The following is a 23,644-nucleotide window of genomic DNA, read 5'->3' as shown; positions in this document are numbered from 1 at the left end:
CGTAAGGAATAAACCCAACAGATAACCCAGCACTGACCTAGGTACTGGAAACAAAGATGGCAAAGCTAGCCCTATCAACCATGCAAAGTCTTCCTTACTAACATCTGGGGGATTTGTGCCAAAGTTGGGAGAGCTGTCTCACAGTCTAGTCAAGCAACAGCCTGACATAGTTGTACTGACAGAATCATAACCTAGAGTTAATGTTCTAGGCTCCACATTCCTGAGTATGTACTGGAGTGTATGCATGTATTGGAATCTTACCAGCAGGGCAGACATAGCAGAGGTGGTGGCCCAGTGGCATACAATAGAGAGGCAGTTGCCCTGGCAACTATCAACATCGACTCTCGACCCCTTGAAGTCTCATGGCACCAGGTTAAACATGAGCAAGGAAATCTCGTGCTGATTACCACGTACTATCTTCCCTCAGCTGATGAATCAGTACTTCTCCATGTTGAGCTGCACTCGGAGGAGGCATTGAGGATGGCAAGGGCACTGAATGTACTCTGGGTAGGGGACTTCAATGTCCATCAGCAAGAGTGGCTCGGTAGTACCACCACAGACCAAGCTGGTTGGGTCTTACCGGGCATAGCTACTAGACTGGGACTACAGCAGGCGGTGAGGGAACCAACAAGAAGGAAAAATATGCTTGACCTCATTCTCATCAACCTGCCTGCCGCAGAAGCTTCTGTCCATGACAGCATTGGTAGAAGTGACCACCACACATTTTTTGTGGAGACGAATCCCATCTCCCCATTGAAGAATCCCTCCACCGCATTTTGTGGCACTAAAACCATGCCAAATAGGATAGACGTGGGAGCCCAAGAGTGGACATCGATGAGGTGCTGTGGGCCATTGGCTGTAGCAGAACTGTACTCAACTACAATCTGTAATCTCATGGCCCAGCATGTCCTATGCTCTACCATTACCACCAGGCCAGGAGGATCAACCCTGGTTCAATGAAGAGTGCAGGAGGACATGCCAAGAACAACACCAGGCACACTTTAATATGAGGTATCACCCTGGTGAAGCCACAATGCAGCACTACTTGTATGCCAAACACCATAAGCAGCAAGTAATAGACAGAAGTAAGTGGTCCCACATCCAATGGATCAGATCAAAGCTCTGTGGTCCTGTCACATCCAGCCATGAATATCGGTGGACAATCAAACAACCCGCTGGAGGAGGAGGCTCCACAAATATTCTCATCCTCAATGATAGAGGAGCCCAGCACACCTGTGCAAAAGATAAGGTTGAAGCATTTGCAACAATCTTCAGATGATCCAGCTAGGCCTCCTCCAGTAGTCCCCAGCATCCAAGATGTCAGTACGCAGCCAGTCCGATTTACTCCACATGATATCAAGAAATGGATGGAAGCACTGGATATTACAAAGGCTGTGGGCCCAGAGAAAATCCTGGCAACAGTCCTGAAGACTTGTGCTCCAGAACTTCCCACGCCACTAGCCAAGCTGTTCCAGGACAGCCACAACACTGGCATCTACCTGGCAAAGTGGAAAATTGCCCAGGTATGTCCTGTACACAAGAAACAGGACAAGTCTAACCCAACCAACTACTGCCCCAGCAGCCTTCTCTTAATCATCAGCAAAGTAATGGAAGGGTCATCAACAGTGCTATCATACAGCACCTACTCAGCAATAACCTGCTTACGGATGCTCAGTCTGGGTTCTGTCAAGGCCGCTCAGCTCTTGACCTCTTCACCTCCTTGGTCCAAACATGGACCAAAGAGCTAAACACCAGAGTGATAGCCCTCGACATCAAGGTAACATTTGACCAAAAACTCTCAGCTGGTTAGAATGATACCTGACACAAAGGAAAATGGCTGTGGTGATTGGAGGTCAATCATCTCATCCTCAGGACATCACTGCAGGAGTTCCTCAGGGAAGTGTCCTCAGACCAAGCATCTTCAGTTACTTCACCAATGACTTTCCTTCCATCATAAGATCAAAAGTGGGGATGTTTGCAGATGACTGCATAATGTTCTGCATCATTCGTGACTCCTCAGATAGTGAAGCAATTCATACCCAAGTGCAACAGGATCTGGACAATGTCCAGGCTTGGGCTGACAAGTGGTAAGTAACATTCGAGCCATGCGAGTGCCAGGCAATGACCATCTCCAACAAGGGAGGCTCTAACCATCACCTCTTGACGTTCAGTGGCATCACCATCACTGAATCCCCTATTATCAACATCCTGGGGTTGCCGCTGACGGGAAACTGAACTGGGCTAGCCATATAAACACCATGGCTACCAGAGGAGGTCAAAGGCTAGGAATCCTGTGGTGTGTAACTCTCCTCCTGACTCCCCAAAGCCTGTCCTCCATCTACAAGGCTTAGGTCAGGAATGTAATAGAATTCTCACCACTCGCCTGAATGAGTGCAGCTCCATCAACACTCAAGAAGCTTGACACCATCCAGTACAAAGCAGTCCACTTGATTGGTACCCCTTCCACAAGCATCCAATATCTTCACCATCGACAAACAGTCGCTGCAACACACACCAAAGTTCCTAAGGCAGCACCTTCCAGTCCCACGACCACTACCATCTAGAAGGACAAGAACAGCAGACACCTGGGAACACTGCCACTTGGGAATCCCCCTCAAAGTCACTCACCATCTTGACTTGGAAACATTTCGCTGTTCCTTCATTGTCAATGGGTCAAAATCATGGAATTCCCTTCCTTTCAGCACTGTGGATGTACCTACACATCAGGACTCCAGCGGTTCAAGAAGACAGCTCATCACCACCTTCTCAAGGGCAACTAGCGGTGGGCAATGAATGTTGTTTTAGCCGTCAACGCCCACATCCTGTAAATGAATAAATTAAAATAAATAAATAAATAATCACAGCCAATTGTTCCCCTGAAGTGAAGACTGACACCTTGTGTTTCCTTCTTCAGTACATCAGCTGATACAGTGTTTTATATATCTACAACTTTTTATAACAACCTATCGCACACTCCAAATAACACCTTTCTATAGACACATGTATTTTTCCAGAATAGTCGGCTCTGGCAATGGTGTGAGAGGCATTGTTGGCGGAGTAATAAAGCCTGCTGTTTTGAAAATGTTAGTCAAATTTAAGTTTCCTGCGAATGGCACATAGTGTTAATGCCTTTTGGTAATCATCTGTCATGGAGTATGCTTTCTGAAGTTTAAGATAACCCTCCAGTTTCCCCAGGCCTCTGTTTATCTTGGAGATGCATAACAAGTAAGACTCAAGGATCACATATCTAGATTAATCCCGGATTACTATGCTGTATTAAAATGAAACTTTGAAAAGCTGAAAGAAGGGAAATGGTTCTGGTTCTAGAAGAAAAGCTCAAACTTCCTTCCAAAGCTCGGCCAGGAATTCCAGCCCCTCCAAATCAATAAGGAAGCCTAAAATGTTTTCTTAATAACTTATCATCTTCTTGCCCAGGATCCAGATGTTAAGGTATTTGTTCATCGTGATACCACCACTGTTCCCAGTCACAACTTCTAAAATTTATAACAAGGTTGGCTTCAATTTGCAGATATAAATGCGCCATTCTGCTTGAGTGGATATGTGATGGCAATTAGTGAGGTTTAGAGGCTGACAAGAGATGAACTGCTCCCCTCCTGCCATGTCCCACCAAGCCCATTCTCCAATCCCAATTTCCTTTCTGCCATCTGTACTTTCTCCAGTTACTCCATTCTTTTGCCAGGTGGAGACAATTAAAATTATTGAAAGCAAGATATGATCAACTAAGTTGTTCAAGATGCAAATACATTTTAAAAATCATTATTAACTTGAGAAAACAGCATTTTTAAATGCAAGGCACGCATAAAAAAAAACAAACTTCATTAAGCTGAATCTATTTTCTTTGTGTATAACTCACAAAGCACAGCCATAAGACATAAAATGTTGTCCATGCCACAAAATAATTTGATAGCATCCTGAGGGTAAATTATTTAAATGTAAATTGAAATTAAGATGTAAATTTGTTCCAATAAAATGTTTCTAAATCTCTGGAGTAACACCCAATTATTATTTGGTGCCAAAACTAATATTCTGCTTGATTTTCGTTGCTTTAATACTTGGCTGATGTGATGACAGGTCATCTGACAGAAAATATTAACTACAGTCACAATCTACATTTCTATAAAAAATATATATCTGCTTAATAATCACCTACTAGTTAATGCTGGATAATTAAGTCCATGATTACTCATTATTTTGAAGTGTTGCTGCATTCTGAAAATTGATTGCATGCTGATAATCACAACCAACAAAAATTGCACAGCTAAGATTTTGTTCAGTTATCAGAACAGGAAACCACCAAGAGAACATAAAGGCAAAAAGGTGGATCTGGAGGGCATTAGATTTACATTATTTAAATATAAATTGAAATTATGATGTAAATTTGTTCTAATAAAATGCTTCTAATTCTTTAGAGGAACACTCAATTATTAATACCTTTGGAGGTAGGATGAAGCAAGTTCAAGACTTATCTTGTTCTAGATTTGCCACACCTCAGTGCTCACTTAGAACTTACTTACTACAAATAAACTACATGCCCAGAGTATTCCCCTCAACCTGTAGCTTTCCTCTCACGTTGTAATCCATTCGTCAATTGACCCTCACTGTTGGTGTAAGAACAAGCAACTGAATAGGGTAATGACAGAGAGCTGCAGAGCTGTTCAATTTAAACCAAGCAAAGCCTAAAACAACGAATGTCAAGCTGCATAATTAAACAACACTGTCTCACTCCAACCAAATCCTTCCACGAGTTAAAATCAAATATGTTTATACTGGTGCTGTGCAGAATTCAGGATAGCAGGATATGTTTCATTTCTGAATTTAGATTCCATCCAGTTTAAGTAAAATAGTCCTGAAGAAGGTATGTGGGTCGTGAAGAATCTCGGACCAAAGTATCAACTGTTTGTTCATTTCCATAGATGCTGCCTGACCTGCTGAATTCCTCCGGCATTTTGTGTGTGTTGCTTTAAGTAAAATACATTTGTAGAGGTGAGCGTCTAAAAAGCTCAAAAATTATTAAAAAATAGTAATTAACTTAATGAGCCTATAAGTAGTTAATGCAGGACAGGTAAATATTTCACTATTTCAAAGTTGGAGGATTATTGGGAGCTTTAATCTTCAAGCAATTTGCAGTAAACTGGAACTGATACTGGTGTAACTGAGCAATGGTTGATCTCATATTGGTAATTGCAAAATTCTCTGAATTATTTAAAGAAAAAAAACATTTGGATTGTTTGTAAATTCCCAGATTGCTCAAACAAAAATGGTGAGTAAACATTTAGTTTTCATTCGCAATATACTTAATGTCAGTGATAATTCAGGAAATTAAAATCATCAAACAAGATCAAAATAAGCAAGCAGTATGGACCTAGGTGAAACAGCTTAAGGCATTTAAGTCTGGAAAACAATGTGAAACTAAGTTTTTATTATTATCAGTGGACCAAATCAGCAAGTAACGTATCTTAGAGTTATTGAGAATTGGCAAACTAGAAGTTTATAAATTTATAAATCTAAGCTCTAGAGATTGGAAAGAATGAACTGTAAACACCCAGCAGGATTGTGGATTTCATTTAGAGAGTGGCCCTCCTCTCCCAGTCTCAACCACCATACAGTATATGAGACTCCAAACACCATAACTGAAGCAGGAGGTCACGGTGTCAAAAGTAGTGTCGCGTTGGATGGAGGAAACGGATGAGGTCCTCCGTGACTGCTTTGAATCAGTGGACTGGTTAGTATTCAAGGACTCGGCAGCTAACCTCGATGAGTAGGTGTCGCGGACTTTATCTGGAAATGCACAGAGGACTGTGTGTCTCGCAAGACGATCCAGGTATTGCCTAATTGGAAACCTTGGATGAATTATGAGATCAAGTCCCTTTTAAAGGCTAGAGCTGCGGCCTTTAGTTCCGGGGATACCAGTCGCTACACGGAATCCAGGCGTGAACTCCGGAAAGCCATTAAGGGCGCCAAGAGGCAATATCGAGCCAAGTTGGAAGCCCAGGCTAACCAGAGGGATGCCAGTAGACTATGGCAGGGTCTAAATGAGATCACTGGGCGCAAAGAAAAGGCTGGGAATATCAGTAACTGTGGCGCTTCTCTTACTAATAAACTTAACGTATTCTACGCAAGATTCGAACAGAAGAGGAGCATCCCGCTCCCTCCGGATGAATCGGACCTGGTGGCATCGAGATTCATCGTCACCGAGGAGGACGTTAGAAGGGCCTTCCTGAAGATAAACCCAAGGAAGGCGACAGGCCCAGATGGAGTCCCAGGACGGGTTCTCCAGGCCTGTGCAAGTGAGCTAGCTGGAGTGTTTTCTGACATCTTCAACTGCTCCTTGCTTCAGTCTAAGATATCCTCATGTTTTAAGAAGTCAACGATAATCCCGGTGCCGAAGAAGAGCAAAGTGGCATGCCTGAATGACTATCGACCTTTGGCTCTGACATCAATTGCTATGAAGTGCTTCGAGCGATTGGTTATGGCACACATCAGCCATAGCCTACCGCTCAACCTCGATGCTTTGCAATTCACCTACCGGAGCAACAGGTCAACGGCAGATGCCATCTCTCTGGCCCTACATTCCTCCTTAGAACACCTGGAGAATAAAGACGCATACGTAAGGCTCCTTTTCATTGATTACAGCTCTGCCTTTAATACCATCTTTCCAAATAAACTGATTCCTAAGCTCTGGAACCCGGGCCTTAGCACTCAAATCTGCAGCTGGATCTTCAACTTCCTCACAGACAGGACCCAGGCTGTAAAAATAGTGGACAAGCTCTCCTCTACAAGCACTCTGAGCACTGGTGCCCCACAAGGCTGTGTACACAGCCCCCTGCTGTACTCACTGTACACCCATGATTGTGTAGCCAAGTTTCCATCAAACTCAATATATAAGTTTGCTGATGACACAACAATTGTAGGCCATATCTCGGGTAATGACGGGTTTGAGTACAGAGAGGAAATTAAGAACCTGGTGGCATGGTGCGAAGACAATAACTTATCCCTCAACGTCAGCAAGACAAAGGAATTGGTTGTTGACTTCAGAAGGAGTAGCGGACCACACGATCCAATTTACATCGGTGGTGCGCAAGTGGAACAGGTCAAAAGCTTTAAGTTCCTCAGGGTCAATATCACAAATGACCTGACTTGGTCCAACCAAGCAGAGTCCACTGCCAAGAAGACCCACCAGCGCCTTTAATTCCTGAGAAAACTAAAGAAATTTGGCCTGTCCCCTAAAACCCTCACTAATTTTTATAGATGCACCGTAGAAAGCATTCTTTTAGGGTGCATCACAACCGGGTATAGAAGTTGTCCTGACCAAGACGGGAAGAAGCTGCAGAAGATCATGAACACGGCGCAGCACATCACACAAACCAATCTTCCGTCTGTGGACTCACTTTACACCGCACGTTGTCGGAGCAGTGCTGCCAGGATAATCAAGGACACAACCCACCCAACTAACACACTTTTTGTCCCTCTTCCCTCTGGGAGAAGGCTCAGGAGCTTGAAGACTCGTAAGGCCAGATTTGGGGACAGCTTCTTTCCAACTGTGATAAGACTGCTGAACCGATCCTGCATCTCAGTTTGTTTACACTTACTTTCCATTTTTCTATTTTCTGTTTATGATTTATAATTTAAATTTTTAATATTTGCTATCGATTTGTAATCCAGGGAGCGGGAAGCACAGAATCAAATACCGCTGTGATGATTGTACGTCCTAATATTGGTTGTTTGGCGACAATTAAGTATGAAGTATATCTATCAGTTTACTCTATGTGAGTTGTCAATTGCTACTTTTGCTGCATTCTTTTTGTTACCCACTATTTGGGCTGGATTCGCACTGCTGTCAGTGACTTTGCAGAGAAGTATTACTGAACATCAGAAACAGAAAATTTGTCGAAGGAGAAGATCATTTAGTCATTCAGTCCACTTGTGCCTCTCTATACGATCATGTGTATTCTTTTATATATCAATGCTACATTCCTGATCTTTCCCCAGGCCCCATGATGTCTTACATGTCTAGAATAGGCTAGGGGTTGTTGGGTGGTGCCATTCATTGGGCCAGAAAGGCCTGTGGAGGCTAAGCCATTGAGTGTATTTAAAATGGAGGTTGATAGGTTCTTGATTCGTCAGAATGTTAAAGGTTACAGGGAGGAGGCAGGAAAATGGGATTGAGAGAGATAATAAATCAGCCATGACAGAATGGTGAAGTAGACTTGATGGGCTAAATGGCCTAATTCTGCTTCTATGGCTTATGGTTTTTACACTTGTGTACTGGAAATGACATTAAACAATCTTGAATCTCTTGAATCTTGAATATTTGGATCTGTGCACATGTTTACTGTACCTTTAAATAGTGTAAATAAAATAATAACTCTACCAAGCTATCTTGCTCTTAAATTCATTCAACAACTTGGCCTCCACAGCTTCACCTATGATAGAGAAGTCTGTGATTCACCAGCTACTTAAGTGAAAAGATATCTCTGCATCACAGTACAAAATGTCTTAACCCATATCCTTGTGATAGATGTTCACTTTTCAGGGCCAGAGAGGATTCAGAATCAGAATCAGAATCAGAATCAGGTTTATTATCACCGGCATGTGACATGAAATTTGTTAACTTAGCAGTGGCAGTTCAATACAATACATAATCTAACAGCGAGAGAAAAAAAATAAAAATAATAATAAATAAACAAGTAAATCAATTACATATATTGAATGGATTTTAAAAATGTGAAAAGACAGAAATACTGTATATTAAAAAAAAAGTGAGGTAGTGTCCAAAGCTTCAATGTCCATTTCGGAATCAGATGACAGAGGGGAAGAAGCTGTTCCTGAATCGCTGAGTGTGTGCCTTCAGGCTTCTGTACCTCCTACCTGATGGTAACAATGAGAAAAGGGCATGCCCTGGGTGCTGGAGGTCCTTAATAATGTACGCTGCCTTTCTGAGACACCGCTCCCGAAAGATGTCCTGGGCACTTTGTAGGCTAGTGCCCAAGATGGAGCTGACTAGATTTACAACCTTCTGCAGCTTCTTTTGGTCCTGTGCAGTAGTCCCTCCATACCAGACAGTGAGGCAGCCTGTCAGAATGCTCTCCACGGTACAAACATAGAAGTTTTTGAGTGTATTTGTTGACATGCCAAATCTCTTCAAACTCCTAATAAAGTATAGCCGCTGTCTTGACTTCTTTATGACTACATCGATATGTTGGGATTATTGCTAAACTCAACATTTTAGCACAATGGCATGACTTTTTCAAAAGGTCAGAATATTTGGTGATAACCTCCTTGGGTCCTCAGAGCCTCCATCTTACTCTCACCCTATCCTCCCTGAACACTCCAAACTTCCCCTCTCCTCTGGCACTATCAACTTTCTTCCTCGCTTTGATGTGTGCTCTAATCCCTGCCATGTCTTCACCATTCCCTCTGAACTTGCCCTCTGAGGTGCAACATTCTGTTTTCAGGAGGGGCCTTACCTTTGTTCCCCTTCACCTGCACCCCAGTGAGTTCTGCACCCACCATGATGCCGAGCTCTTCTTCTGTCACCTCTGTCTCCGAGCCCACTTCTTTGGCAAGAATTCCTCACCCTGCACCAAAAGCTCCCTAACCTGTCTCCAACCTTTCTCCTCTTTTTGGACACCCCACTCTGGTTCTCTGCCTGCTCAGGATCATTTTATCTCTAATGTGATGGAGGCATCAACCAGCTCAACATCAGCACTCTCCTCTTTAAACCTTACCCTCTCTGAACACACTGCCCTCTACCTTCTCTGCACCAATCCCACCCTCGCCATCAAACAAGCAGACAAAGGAGTGCTGTTGTAGTGTGGCGGACTGACCTCTACCTTGTTGAAAAGACCCCCACTCTGGAGCATCAGGCACTGTCTGCCACACCGTCACTAACCTCATCTACTCCAGAGAACTCATCCACTCCAGAGATCTCATCCACTGCCACCAACCTCATAGTTCCCTTCCCCAGCACTGCTTGTTTCTACCCCCTACCCAAGATCCACCAACCTGACTGTTTGGGTAGGCCTATTGTTTCTGCCTGCTTCTGACCCATGAAACTTGTCTCCACATACCTTAATTCCATTCTATCTCCTTTAGTGTAGTCCTTTCCCACCTACATTTGTGCACCACATGTTCTCGATCACCTCAACAACTTTCCTGGCCACCTTATTTTCCTCATGGATGTCCAGTCCCTATATCCTTCTATGCCCTACCAAGAAGGCCTTAAAACTCTTTGCTTCTTTCACAACAGACCAGACCAGTTCCCTTTCACCACCACTCTCCTTCATCTGGAGGAACTGATCCTCATTTTCAACAATTTCTCTTTTGGCTCCTGCCACTGCCTTTGCACCAAACTCGAGGTGTAGGCATGGACACCCACATGACGCCCAGCTATGCCTGTTTCTTCACTGGCTATGTGGAACAGTCCACGTTCCACGTCTTTCCTGGTAATACTCCACAACTCCTTCTGCACTACATTGACGACTACATTAGTGCTGCTTCATGCACCCATGCTGAGTTTGTCAATTTCAACAACTTTGCCTCCAACTTCCACTCTGCCCTTTAAATCACTTTGTCCATTTCTGACAGCTCCCTCCCCTTTCTCAACCTCTCTGTCTCCATCTCTGGAAACAAACTGTCAACCAACATCTTCTACAAACCTACTGATTCCCAGTTATTTGGACTATACCTCTTCCCAACTCATCTGCTGTAAAGATTCTATTCCCTCTTTTCAGTCCCTTCACCTCTGTTGCATCTCTTCCCAGGATGCGGCTTTCCTTTTCAGGACTTCACAGATGTCCTCCTTCAAAGAATGGTGTTTCCCTTCCTCCACTATTGATACTGCCCTCACCCACATCTCGTCCATTTCCCATACAACCCATTTTCCCACCACCTTAACAGTATAGACATACCATTGGCCAGCTTGCATGAAAAAATATAAATTAAACTGAGTAGTATATTTTATTTCAAATATTCATTAATTGCATTAATACTTGATTTTTTAATCAGGTCTCTTTCTTTTCAAATCTTTTTGTTGTTATATTATACAAAAGAAATAACACGAGTACATTGAAGTAACAACACTTACAATGTCTCAAAAAAAGACATTATCTTAAAGATTGAAAAAAAAATTTTTTTAAAAAACAGGTTTAAATATTTTTTAACATTTTAATTAGTTAATTGTATTTCAACATTTGCTAAACTTCTCTGAACATCAATCCTTTTGTCAGAATAAATTCTGAGAAGGTCATCAAAGCAGTCCAGGGGCAAGGCCTCGGTTTGCATTACCTCAGGTCAGGCTGCCACTTGTCAACAACTCTCCTTTGCAGAAGAGCTGCGGCAGTGAGCCCTTGAAGAGACCGAGAGCCACGTAGCTGCAAAGATTTACTGCAGCAGCGGGAAAGCTGCAGACTGATATACCCCAACAGAAAAGACCGAACTAAGCAACTTCCAAATTCACAAGGATAATACTAGAGTGAATATGTGTGATAGCTTTGAAATTCCTCACAGCAGTTGAGCTAACCATTTGAAGTGAATAGACTAATATATTCACCAAAGTTGCAGAATAAATTGTGCTCATGCATAAATAAATCTGATCTGCATGGACTGACAGTAAATGTTTATAGAAACCATTGTAAAAAGCCTAACTGGATGTTAACATGAGAAGATAAGAAGCAAAAGCAGGGGTTGGCTTCCCATGCCTACTCCCTTGGGTGACCTATACAGTACCTCAATGAACTCAGCTCATATCCTTCGACTGCCTTATTACCAAAAGTCCATCAATTTCTCTCTTGAATAGAGTGACTGAGCTTTCAAAGCTCTCAAGTACAGAATTTTGTGGATTTACTCAAGGTAAAGAAATTTCTTCTTAGTAAACTTGTGATTGGCTGATTCCTTACATTGAAACTGAACACACTAATCAGAAGAAACAACCTCCGTGTTCACCTATGTCGAGTCGCTTAAAATTTTCAATGAGGTTAGCTCTCATTCTTTTAAACTACCGAGAGTAAAGACACCATCAGTTTAATCTCTTCTCAGTGGATACAATGTAACTTCTGAGCCAGTGTTTTAGGATCATTCAAAAAGCCCTTTGTTGCACAAGCAACCATCGTTCTCTAGAGAATGAGCCAGAAAAATGGTAAATAGAAGGAGCAGAGCAGGAAGAAATTAAGGGGAGGAGTGTATCTATATGTAGGGGAACAGGGGGCAAGAATGAATTACATTGACCTTATCCCTGGAGTCACACAAGAAAAAGATTGAACAAACAGAAGGGAAAAGTAGTTGCACTAAATGTAAAGCTGAAACCTGGATAACATCACAATACAGAGCCTTTTTTAAAATAAATTATTTTCAGAAGTCCAGGAGGACCACAGAGTTATTAATCAAGGAAATTTTCCTGTTCAGGAAGAGCCTACAGTGCTATTCCAGGGGGCTGGAAGGGTTAGTAATTGCATGGAAGGAGAAACCATTGTCACACAACAATAATTTGTGCAATCAATCAAATAGCACACCCAGGTGAAAGAATTTCTATTCCATTACTATGCAGACAAGTAATCATTCTGGTATATTACCCAAACTGGATCCTTCATCAGAATTAGCCTTCAGCTTCCTGATTATCTGAACACATAAGCAGCAGCCTTGCCTGCTTTAATGTACCACTGGTCTGATCTGAAGCTCCAGTTACTCATTACTTCAAGCACTGCATGAACAACCATAACTAGACTTTGCATTTCTGTGCTGTATTTTACAGCGTCCTTTTCCTTTGTTGCAACAACTTATGAACCTTTGCTGCTATGCTGAAATAGTAGCCTCTTCAAACCAGGATTAGCAATGTGGAAGTTGAAGGTCGCAATTTTGGTTTGGCAAATTGGGCATTTAAAATTTATAAATCTAATCTGCATGGACTGGCAGTAAATGATAATGAGAACTATTATAAATGGTGGGTAACTTGAACAGAAGTACTTAAGAGCATATGAAATAGAAACCATCTGGCCCCTCAAGCATGCTTCCATAATCAATAAAATTATTGCTAATCTTTCAACTCATTGACATTTTCCTACATACATCTATTGATATGTGGAACAACAGGCACAAAATACTGGAGAAACTCAGCATTTATGGAGAAAAATAAATAGACAACGTTTTGAATCAAGATCCTTCATAAGAACTGGAAAAGAAGGGGGAGAAAGACAGAATAAAAAGGTGGAGGGAGGGGAAAGAATACAAGCTGGCAAGTGTTATGTGACACTAGATGCGGGAAAAGGTAGGTGCTCAAGTAAAGGAGGATGGAATGAGCTGATGGGTGGAAGAGGTATAGGGCTGAAGAAGGAATCTGATAGGAGAGAAGAGTGGACCATGGGGGAAAAGGAGAGAGAAGGACATCAGAGGGGATGATTGGCAGGTGAAGAGAAGCGGTATGTGGGGAGCCGGAAGGTGGAATGGAAAAAGGGAGAAGGGGAGGGGAGGAGTTACCAGAAGCTAGAGGAATTGACGGTCATGCTGTCAGGCCAGAGGCTATACAATTGAATATAAGGTACTGTGCCTCTAACTAGAAAGTGGTCTCATTGTGGCAGTAGAGGAGGCCATGGACCAACATGTTAGAATGGGTGGGAAGTAGAATTAAAATTGGTGGCCACCAGGAAATCTTGCCTTTTGAGGTGGATGGAGGAAAAACATTTGATGAGGCAGTCCCCCAATCTACATCTCTACCAGTGTAGAGAACGCTGTACCGGGGCACTGGATACAGTATAGGTGATGAGCTGCCGCACCTGGAAGGAGGGTTTGAGGTCCTGAGTTATGGTGAGGGAGGAGTTATTGATGTGTGATTCAATTATACTCAATGACTGAGACTTCACAACCATCTTGGATTGAAATACTCATATAGGATCTCATAGAGGGATCAGAAGTGGAGAGAGTGAGCAATTTCAAGTCCCTGGATGTCTAGATCTCTGAGGATCTAATCTGGTCCCAACATATTGATGCAACTATAACGAAGGCAAGGCAGCAGCTAAATTTCATTCAGAGTTTGAGGAGATTTGGTTTGCCACCTAAAATACTCAAAAACCTCTACAGATGTACCATGGAGAACATTCTAACAGGCTGCATCATTGTCTGGTATGAGGTGGGGGCCTACTGTACTGGATCTAAAGAAGCTACAGAAAGTTGTAATGTTAATCAGCTCCTTCATGGGTACTAGTCTCCATAGTATGCAGAAAATCACCAAGGAGCAGTGCCTCTGAAAGGTGGCATCCATTATTAAGGACTCCCCTCATCCAGGACATGCCCTCTTCTCATTATTACCATCAGGTAGGAGGAACAGAAGCCTGAAGGCACACATTCAGCGATTCAGAAAAGGCTTCTTCCCCTCTGCCATTTGATTCCTAAATAGATATTGAACCTATGAACACCACCTCACTTTTTCCTTAATTAGTTCTGTTTTGCACTATTTTTATTTTAACTACTTAATGTACATATATATATACTTAATGTATTTGATTCACTTATATTTTCTATATTATCATGTATTGCATTGAACTGCTGTCGCTAAGTTAACAAATTTCATGACACATGCTGGTGATAGTAAACCTGATTCTGATTCTGAATCCCTAGCATTCACAACCCTCTGTGTGAATAAATTTCATTTCTTCAAAGGCCTCCCCTTATTTTAATATTCTAACATCTGTTTTATGAATACCTAGACAGGGGAAGCATCTTCCTGAATCACTCTGATAAGCCTGTTAAGAATTTAATATAGAAACCATACCATAGAAACTACAGCACAGAAACAGGCCTTTTGGCCCTTCTTGGCTGTGCCGAACCATTTTCTGCCTAGTCCCACTGACCTGCACACGGACCATATCCCTCCATACACCTCCCATCCATGTATCTGTCCAATTTATTCTTAAATGTTAAAAAAGAACCCGCATTTACCACCTCGTCTGGCAGCTCATTCCATACTCCCACCACTCTCTGTGTGAAGAAGCCCCACCTAATGTTCCCTTTAAACTTTTCCCCCCTCACCCTTAACCCATGTCCTCTGTTTTTTTTCTCCCCTTGCCTCAGTGGAAAAAGCCTGCTTGCATTCACTCTATCTATACCCATCATAATTTTATATACCTCTATCAAATCTCCCCTCATTCTTCTATGCTCCAGGGAATAAAGTCCTAACCTATTCAACCTCTCTCTGTAACTGAGTTTCTCAAGTCCCGGCAACATCCTTGTAAACCTCCTCTGCACTCTTTCAACCTTATTTATATCCTTCCTGTAATTTGGTGACCAAAACTGAACACAATACTCCAGATTCGGCCTCACCAATGCCTTATACAACCTCATCATAACATTCCAGCTTTTATACTCAATACTTTGATTAATAAAGGCCAATGTACCAAAAGCTCTCTTTACGACCCTATCTACCTGTGACGCCACTTTTAGGGAATTTTGTATCTGTATTCCCAGATCCCTCTGTTCCACTGCACTCCTCAGTGCCTTACCATTAACCCTGTATGTTCTACGTTGGTTTGTCCTTCCAACGTGCAATACCTCACACTTGTCTGTATTAAACTCCATCTGCCATTTTTCAGCCCATTTTTCCAGCAGGTCCAAGTCCCTCTGCAGGCTCTGAAAACCTTCCTCACTGTCTACTACACCTCCAATCTTTGTATCATCAGCAAATTTGCTGATCCAGTTTACCACATTATCATCCAGATCATTGATATAGATGATAAATAACAATGGACCCAGCACTGATCCCTGTGCCACACCACTAGTCACAGGCCTCCACTCAGAGAAGCAATTCTCTACTACCACTCTCTGGCTTCTTCCATTGAGCCAATGTCTAATCCAATTTACCACCTCTCCATGTATACCTAGCAACTGAATTTTCCTAACTAACCTCCCATGTGGGACCTTGTCAAAGGCCTTACTGAAGTCCATGCAGACAATATCCACTGCCTTCCTTTCATCCACTTTCCTGGTAACCTCCTTGAAAAACTCCAATAGATTGGTCAAACATGACCTACCACGCACAAAGCCATGTTGACTCTGCCTAATAAGTCCCTGTCTATCCAAATGCTTGTAGATTCTGTCTCTTAGTACTCCCTCCAATAACTTACCTACTACCGATGTTAAACTTACCGGCCTATAGTTTCCCGGATTACTTTTCGATCCTTTTTTAAACAACGGAACAACATGAGCCACTCTCCAATCCTCTGGCACTTCACCTGTAGACAGCAACATTTTAAATATTTCTGCCAGGGCCCCTGCAATTTCAACACTAGTCTCCTTCAAGGCCCAAGGGAACACCCTGTCAGGTCCCGGGGATTTATCCACTTTAATTTTCCTCAAGACAGCAAGGACCTCCTCCTTTTCGATCTGTACAGTTTCCATGATCTCACTACTTGTTTCCCTTAATTCCATATACTTCATGCCAGTTTCCTTTGTAAATACAGACACAAAAAACCTACTTAAGATCTCCCCCATTTCCTTTGGTTCCGCACATAACCGACCACTCTGATCTTCAAGAGGACCAATTTTATCTCTTACAATCCTTTTGCTCTTAATATACCTGTAAAAGCTCTTTGGATTATCCTTTACTTTGACTGCCAAGGCAACCTCATGTCTTCTTTTAGCCCTCCTGATTTCTTTCTTAAGTATTTTCTTGCACTTCTTATACTCCTCAAGCACCTTATTTACTCCCTGCTTCCTATACATGTCATACAACTTCCTCTTCCTCTTTATCAGAGTTGCAATATGTTTGAATATGATCTCCTTTCATTCTTTTAAGTTTTTGAAAGTATAGACCAGTATCCTTAATATCTCCTCTTAGGACAAACCTCTTAACCCACCTCAATACTAGGAATCAATCTTCAAAAACTTTATTGTTTTTATTCTATCAATGGTGTCTTTCAGGAGGGGTCCTGGTACTCCTATCTAGACTGACTTATATGACTCCAGTACAATACTATGTAACTAAGTATTTAAATGTTAAGGTAATTATCCTGCTTTGCTATTGTTATTATTTTGCTTTGCTATTGTTGTCCACCAACAAAACAGAAATAAGCGAGTGAGGTGGATCATGCTGGTATTTAACTAACATAGAGCACCAACAAGCTTCATTTCTCGTATCTCGATTGATAACACCATAAGGCAGAAGCAGAACTAGGCTATTCCAACAATTGGATCTGCTCTGTCATTCCATCTTGACTGATTTATTATTGCTTTCAACTGCATTCTCCTGCATTCTCCCCATTACCTTTGATGTCCTGATTAATCAAGAACCTATTATCCTCTGCCTTAAATATAACCAATGACTTGGCCTGTACAGCCACATCTGTATATGGCAATAAATTCCACAGATTCACTGCCCCCTGGCTAAAGAAAATTTTCCTTGTCACTATTCTAAATAAACATCCCTAAACTCTGAGGCTGTGCCCTTTGGTCCAGGACTCACCCACATCCTCTCCACATCCACTTTATCCAGACCTTTCAACATTCGATAGTTTGCAATGAGATACCCCTTCATTCTTCTAAAGTCCAGTGAGTACAGGTCCAGAACCATCAAATGTTCCTCAAATGTTAAACCTTTCATTCCTAGGATCATTCTCGTGAACCTCCCCTGGACCCTTTCCAATGCCAGTCCAAAATTTCTCACAGTACTCCAAGTGTGGCCTGACCAATGTTTTATAAAGCCTCAGAACTGCATCCTTGCCTTTGTATTCTAGTCCTCTCAAAATGAATACTAATATCGCATTTAACTTCTTTACCACTGACTCAATCTGCAAGTTAACTGTTATGGAATACTGCATGAGGACTCTCAAGACCCTCTGCACCTCTGATTTTTGAATTTTCTTCCACTTAGAAAACATTCCAGCTTTTATTCCTACTGCCAAACTACATGCCCATACACTTCCCTACGTTGTATTCCATCTGCCACTTCTTTCCCCATTCCTCCAATCTGGCTAAATCCTTCTGCAGGCACTCAGCTTCCTCAGCACTATTTGTCCCTCCACCTATCTTCAAATCATTCATAAGCTTGTCCACAAGCCATCAATTCCACCATCCAAATCAGTCCCCGTATAACGTGAAAAGATACAGTCCCAACACTGACACCTGTGACACACCACTAGTTGCTGGCAGCCAACCAGAAAAGGTCGTCTTTATTCCCATTCATCACCTTCTGCCAAATTTTTATCCATGCTAGTCATCATTGTCATCAGGTGCCGTGCTCAGTTTGAGCTTTGACCGCCATGGTCCACACACTCCTGCTTCGGGTCAAGCCGATCAGTTCATTGGTAGTTCTCTGGCTGCTGTCTCCATCATCATTTCTCTTTGTCTTCCTCTTGCTTTCTTCCCTTCAATCTTTCCCATTCTAAGTCCTCTTTCCTAATCACATGTCCAATGAAGTTACGTTGTCTTTTCATGATCTCATACATTATTCCTCTTTTTGTGTTTGCTCTGTTCATGACATCGTTAGATAATCACTTTGTCCATGATATTCTTTGCATCCTCCTCAAAAACCATATCTCTGCTGCTTCAATTCATTTCCTCATGTTACTATATATTGTCCAACATTCTGAGCCATATAACATAACTGGATAAAGGTAACATTTCATTACTCTGAGGCGGGTTGTAATGCCTAGTTTAGTATTGGTCAGTATACTCTTCATTCTTGTAAAGGTGACTTTTGCTAACCCTATTCTTCTTTTGATGTCTGTGTCGCACCTGCCATCTGATGTCACCCAGCTTCCTAAGTAGCAAAAGTCCTGTACTTGTTTTATGTCTTCCCCGTTTATTGTCAGCCTGCAGATAGGATTCTCCTTCTTTTTGGATATCACCATACATTCTGTCTTTTTGCAATTGTTAGATAGACCCATTTTGCACTTTCTTCAACAACTATATCAATTAAGTTTTGTAGTTCTTTGGATTACGAAGACACGCGGACCTCTTTTATTTTTTATAGTAATGCACGCATTAAGAAATGACACAATATTTCCTCCGGTGTGATATCACAAAACACAGGACAGACCAAGACTGAAAAAAACTAACAAAACCACAGAATTATAACATATAGTTACAACAGTGCAACAATACCATAATGATGAAGAAGTCCATGGGCACAGTAAAAGTTCAAAGTCTCTCAAGTGTCCCACATCTCACGCGGATGGGAGAAGGAAGAAGAACTCTCCCTGCCATACCTGACCACGGTCCGACTCTGAGTCATCCGAAAACTTCGAGCTCTGATCAGCTGTCCGATATCAAGTACTGAGCGCCATCTCTGTCCGAATGATTCGACCTCCATCTCAGTCACCAACAGCAGGCAAAGCCGGGGATTTTGAGGCCTTCCCTCTGAAAGATTCCTGACCACGCAGTAACAACAGCAGTGAATGAGTGTTTCAGAAATTTTCCAGATGTTCCTCTGTGCTTTCACATCTGTCTCCATCAAATTAGAATTGTCCACGACCCCTATTTAACGGATACGATACCATATCATTTTTCATCGGAGGGCTGCGCACGCGTGGCATGCTGCTCTCTCTCTCCTCCCGCCGAAATGGAAGGAGTACGGAGTTCTTCCTCCGTACTTGCAATTAACACAGTGTCATCTGCGTATCTGAAAGTATTGATGTTTTCACCGCCAACTTTGAGTCCCAAGATGTCTCTTATTTTTTGTAATATTGTTTCACTGTACACATTAAATAAATCAGGGGAGAAAACACACCCTTGTCTAACGCCCCTCTTGATTTTCATAAACTGACTCACTTCTCCATCTATTCTTACAGCGGCAGTTTGTTCCCAGTACAGATTTCTGATTAGGTGGAGGTCTTTCGAATCTAGATGTAGAGTTTTCTGCAATATTTCAAATAACTTATTGTGCTTCATCTTATCAAATGCTTTTGTGTAATCGATAAAACAAACAAATCTTTTTGCACTTTAATAGCTCGTTCTAAGTGGCAGACCGGCAAATCCAGGGAAAAAAAACAAAAAGGGCCACTTTTCAACATAATTGTATAAGGGCTAAGAGTGTTGTAAAAGCAAGCCTGAAGGCTTTGTGTGTCAATGCAAGGAGCATTCGTAACAAGGTGGATGAATTGAATGTGCAGATAGTTATTAATGAATATGACATAGTTGTGATCACAGAGACATGGTTCCAGGGTGACCAAGGATGGGAGCTCAACATTCAGGGATATTCAATATTCAGGAGGGATAGACATGAAAGAAAAGGAGGTGGGGTGGCATTGCTGGTTAGTGAGGAGATTAATGCAATAGAAAGGAAGGACATTAACTTGGAGGATGTGGAATCGATATGGGTAGAGCTGCATAACACTAAGGGGCAGAAAACGCTGGTGGGAGGTGTGTACAGGCCACCTAACAGTAGTAGTGAGGTTGGGGATGGCATTAAACAGGAAATTAGAAATGCGTGCAATAAAGGAACAACAGTTATAATGGGTGATTTCAATCTACATGTAGACTGGGTGAACCAAATTAGTGAGGGTGCTGAGGAAGAGGATTTCTTGGAATGTTTGCGGGATAGTTTTCTGAACCAACATGTCGAGGAACCAACTAGAGAGCAGGCCATTCCGGATTGGGTATTGAGCAATGAGGAAGGGTTAGTTAGCAATCTTGTCGTGAGAGGTCTCTTGGGTAAGAGTGACCATAATATGGTGGAATTCTTCATTAAGATGGAGAGTGATATAGTTAACTCAGTAACAAAGGTTCTGAACTTAAAGAAGGGTCACTTTGAAGGTATGAGACATGAATTAGCTAAGATAGACTGGCAAATGATACTTAAAGGGTTGACGGTGGATATGCAATGGCAAGCATTTAAAGATCGCATGGATGAACTACAACAATTGTTCATCCCAGCTTGGCAAAAGAATAAACCGGGGAAGGTAGTGCACCCATGGCTGACAAGGGAAATTAGGGATAGTATCAATTCCAAAGAAGAAACATACAAATTAGCCAGAAAAAGCGGCACACCTGAGGACTGGGAGAAATTCAGAGTCCAACAGAGGAGGACAAAGGGCTTAATTAGGAAAGGGAAAAAAGATTATGAGAGAAAGCTGCCAGAGAACATAAAAACTGACTGTAAAAGATTTTATAGATATGTGAAAAGAAAAAGATTAGTTAAGACAAATGTAGGTCCCTTACAGTCAGAAACAGGTGAATTGATCATGGGGAACAAGGACATGGCAGACCAATTGAATAACTACTTTGGTTCTGTCTTCACTAAGGAGGACATAAATAATCTTCCGGAAATAGTAGGGGACAGAGGGTCCAGTGAGATGGAGGAACTGAGAGAAATACATGTTAGTAGGGAAGTGGTGTTAGGTAAATTGAAGGGACTGAAGGCAGATAAATCCCCAGGGCCAGATGGTCTGCATCCCAGTGTGCTTAAGGAAGTAGCCCAAGAAATAGTGGATGCATTAGTGATAATTTTTCAAAACTCTTTAGATTCTGGATTAGTTCCTGAGGATTGGAGGGTGGATAATGTAACCCCGCTTTTTAAAAAAAGGAAGGAGAGAGAAACTGGGGAATTATAGACCAGTTAGCCTGACATTGGTGGTGGGGAAAATGCTGGAGTCAGTTATCAAAGATGTGATAACAGCACAGTTGGAAAGCGGTGAAATCATCGGACAAAGTCAGCATGGATTTGTGAAAGGAAAATCATGTCTGACGAATCTCATAGAATTTTTTGAGGATGTAACTAGTAGAGTGGATAGGGGAGAACCAGTGGATGTGGTATATTTGGATTTTCAAAAGGCTTTTGACAAGGTCCCACACAGGAGATTAGTGTGCAAACTTAAAGCACACGGTATTGGGGGGTATGGTATTGATGTGGATAGAGAGTTGGTTAGCAGACAGGAAGCTAAGAGTGGGAATAAACGGGACCTTTTCAGAATGGCAGGCGGTGACTAGTGGGGTACCACAAGGCTCAGTGCTGGGACCCCAGTTGTTTACAATATATATTAATGACTTGGATGAGGGAATTAAATGCAGCATCTCCAAGTTTGCGGATGACACGAAGCTGGATGGCAGTGTTAGCTGTGAGGAGGATGCAGGGTGACTTGGATAGGTTAGGTGAATGGGAAAATTCATGGCAGATGCAATTTAATGTGGATAAATGTGAAGTTATCCACTTTGGGGGCAAGAACAGGAAAACAGACTATTATCTGAATTGTGGCCGATTAGGAAAAGGGGAGGTGCAATGAGATCTGTGTGTCATTATACACCAGTCATTGAAAGTGGGCATGCAGGTGCAGCAGGCGGTGAAAAAGGCGAATGGTATGCTGGCATTCATAGCAAGAGGATTCGAGTACAGGAGCAGGGAGGTACCACTGCAGTTGTACAAGGCCTTGGTGAGACCACACCTGGAGTATTGTATGCAGTTTTGGTCCCCTAATTTGAGGAAAGACATTCTTGCCATAGGAGGAGTACAAAGAAGGTTCGCCAGATTGATTTCTGGGATGGCAGGACTTTCATATGATGAAAGACTGGATCAGCTAGGCTTATACCCTCTGGAATTTAGAAGATTGAGGGGGGATCTGATTGAAACGTATAAAATTCTTAAGGGATTGGACAGGCTAGATGCAGGAAGATTGTTCCCGATGTTGGGGAAGTCAAGAACGAGGGGTCACAGTTTGAGGATAAAGGGGAAGCCTTTTAGGACTGAGATGAGGAAAAACTTCTTCACACAGAGAGTGGTGAATCTGTGGAATTCTCTGCCACAGGAAACAGTTGAGGCCAGTTCATCGCTATCTGTAAGAGGGAGTTAGATATGGCCCTTGTGGCTAAAGGGATCAGGGGGTATGGAGAGAAGGCAGATACAGGTTTCTGAGTTGGAAGATCAGCTACGATCGTACTGAAAGGCGGTGCAGGCTCGAAAGGCCGAATGGCCTACTCCTGCACCTATTTTCTGTTTCTATGTTTCTATGTTCTGATAGCATCCTTAACATTAATATTGCGTTTCTAGTTCCTTTGTCTTTCACAAAACCACATTGTTCTTTACCTAACAACACACATCAAAGTTGCTGGTGAACGCAGCAGGCCAGGCAGCATCTCTAGGAAGAGGTACAGTCGACGTTTCAGGCCGAGATCCTTCGTCAGTGTTGCTCGAACTTCCAACATCTGCAGAATTCCTGTTGTTTGTTCTTCACCTATTTCAGCTTGTATCTTACTTTTAGCTCTTGTCATCAAAATTCTTAGAAATATCTTGGTGATATGACTCATTAAACTTATGGTCCTATGTAATTGTTATTGGATTGCTCCAGGTTTCTTAGGAAGAGTGATAAATACTGATTTTTTCATCTCTTCTGGTATTATTCCAGTCTCATAAATGTCATTGATTAAATCAGTAAGTTTTTCAATTCCATAATCTTCAAGGGCGATAATTTGTTCTATTACTAATTCATCAGGACCTGCTGTCTTTCCTTTCTTCATCTTATTTATTGCATTACGAACTTCAAATTTTAAAATACTTGGACCTTCAATGTTTTTCTTAATTTCTGGTTTTTCGCCTCGATCGTCTTCAAATAATTCCTGAATATACTCAGTCCATCTGTTCATAATCTCATCTTTTTCCATGATAATGGTACCGTCCTTTGTTTTCAAACATCCACCTATAGAACAGAAG

Source organism: Mobula birostris, chromosome 2 (genome assembly GCF_030028105.1).
Source record: "Mobula birostris isolate sMobBir1 chromosome 2, sMobBir1.hap1, whole genome shotgun sequence".
NCBI classification, from domain to species: domain Eukaryota; kingdom Metazoa; phylum Chordata; class Chondrichthyes; order Myliobatiformes; family Myliobatidae; genus Mobula; species Mobula birostris.
This window is presented reverse-complemented; position numbering follows the sequence as displayed.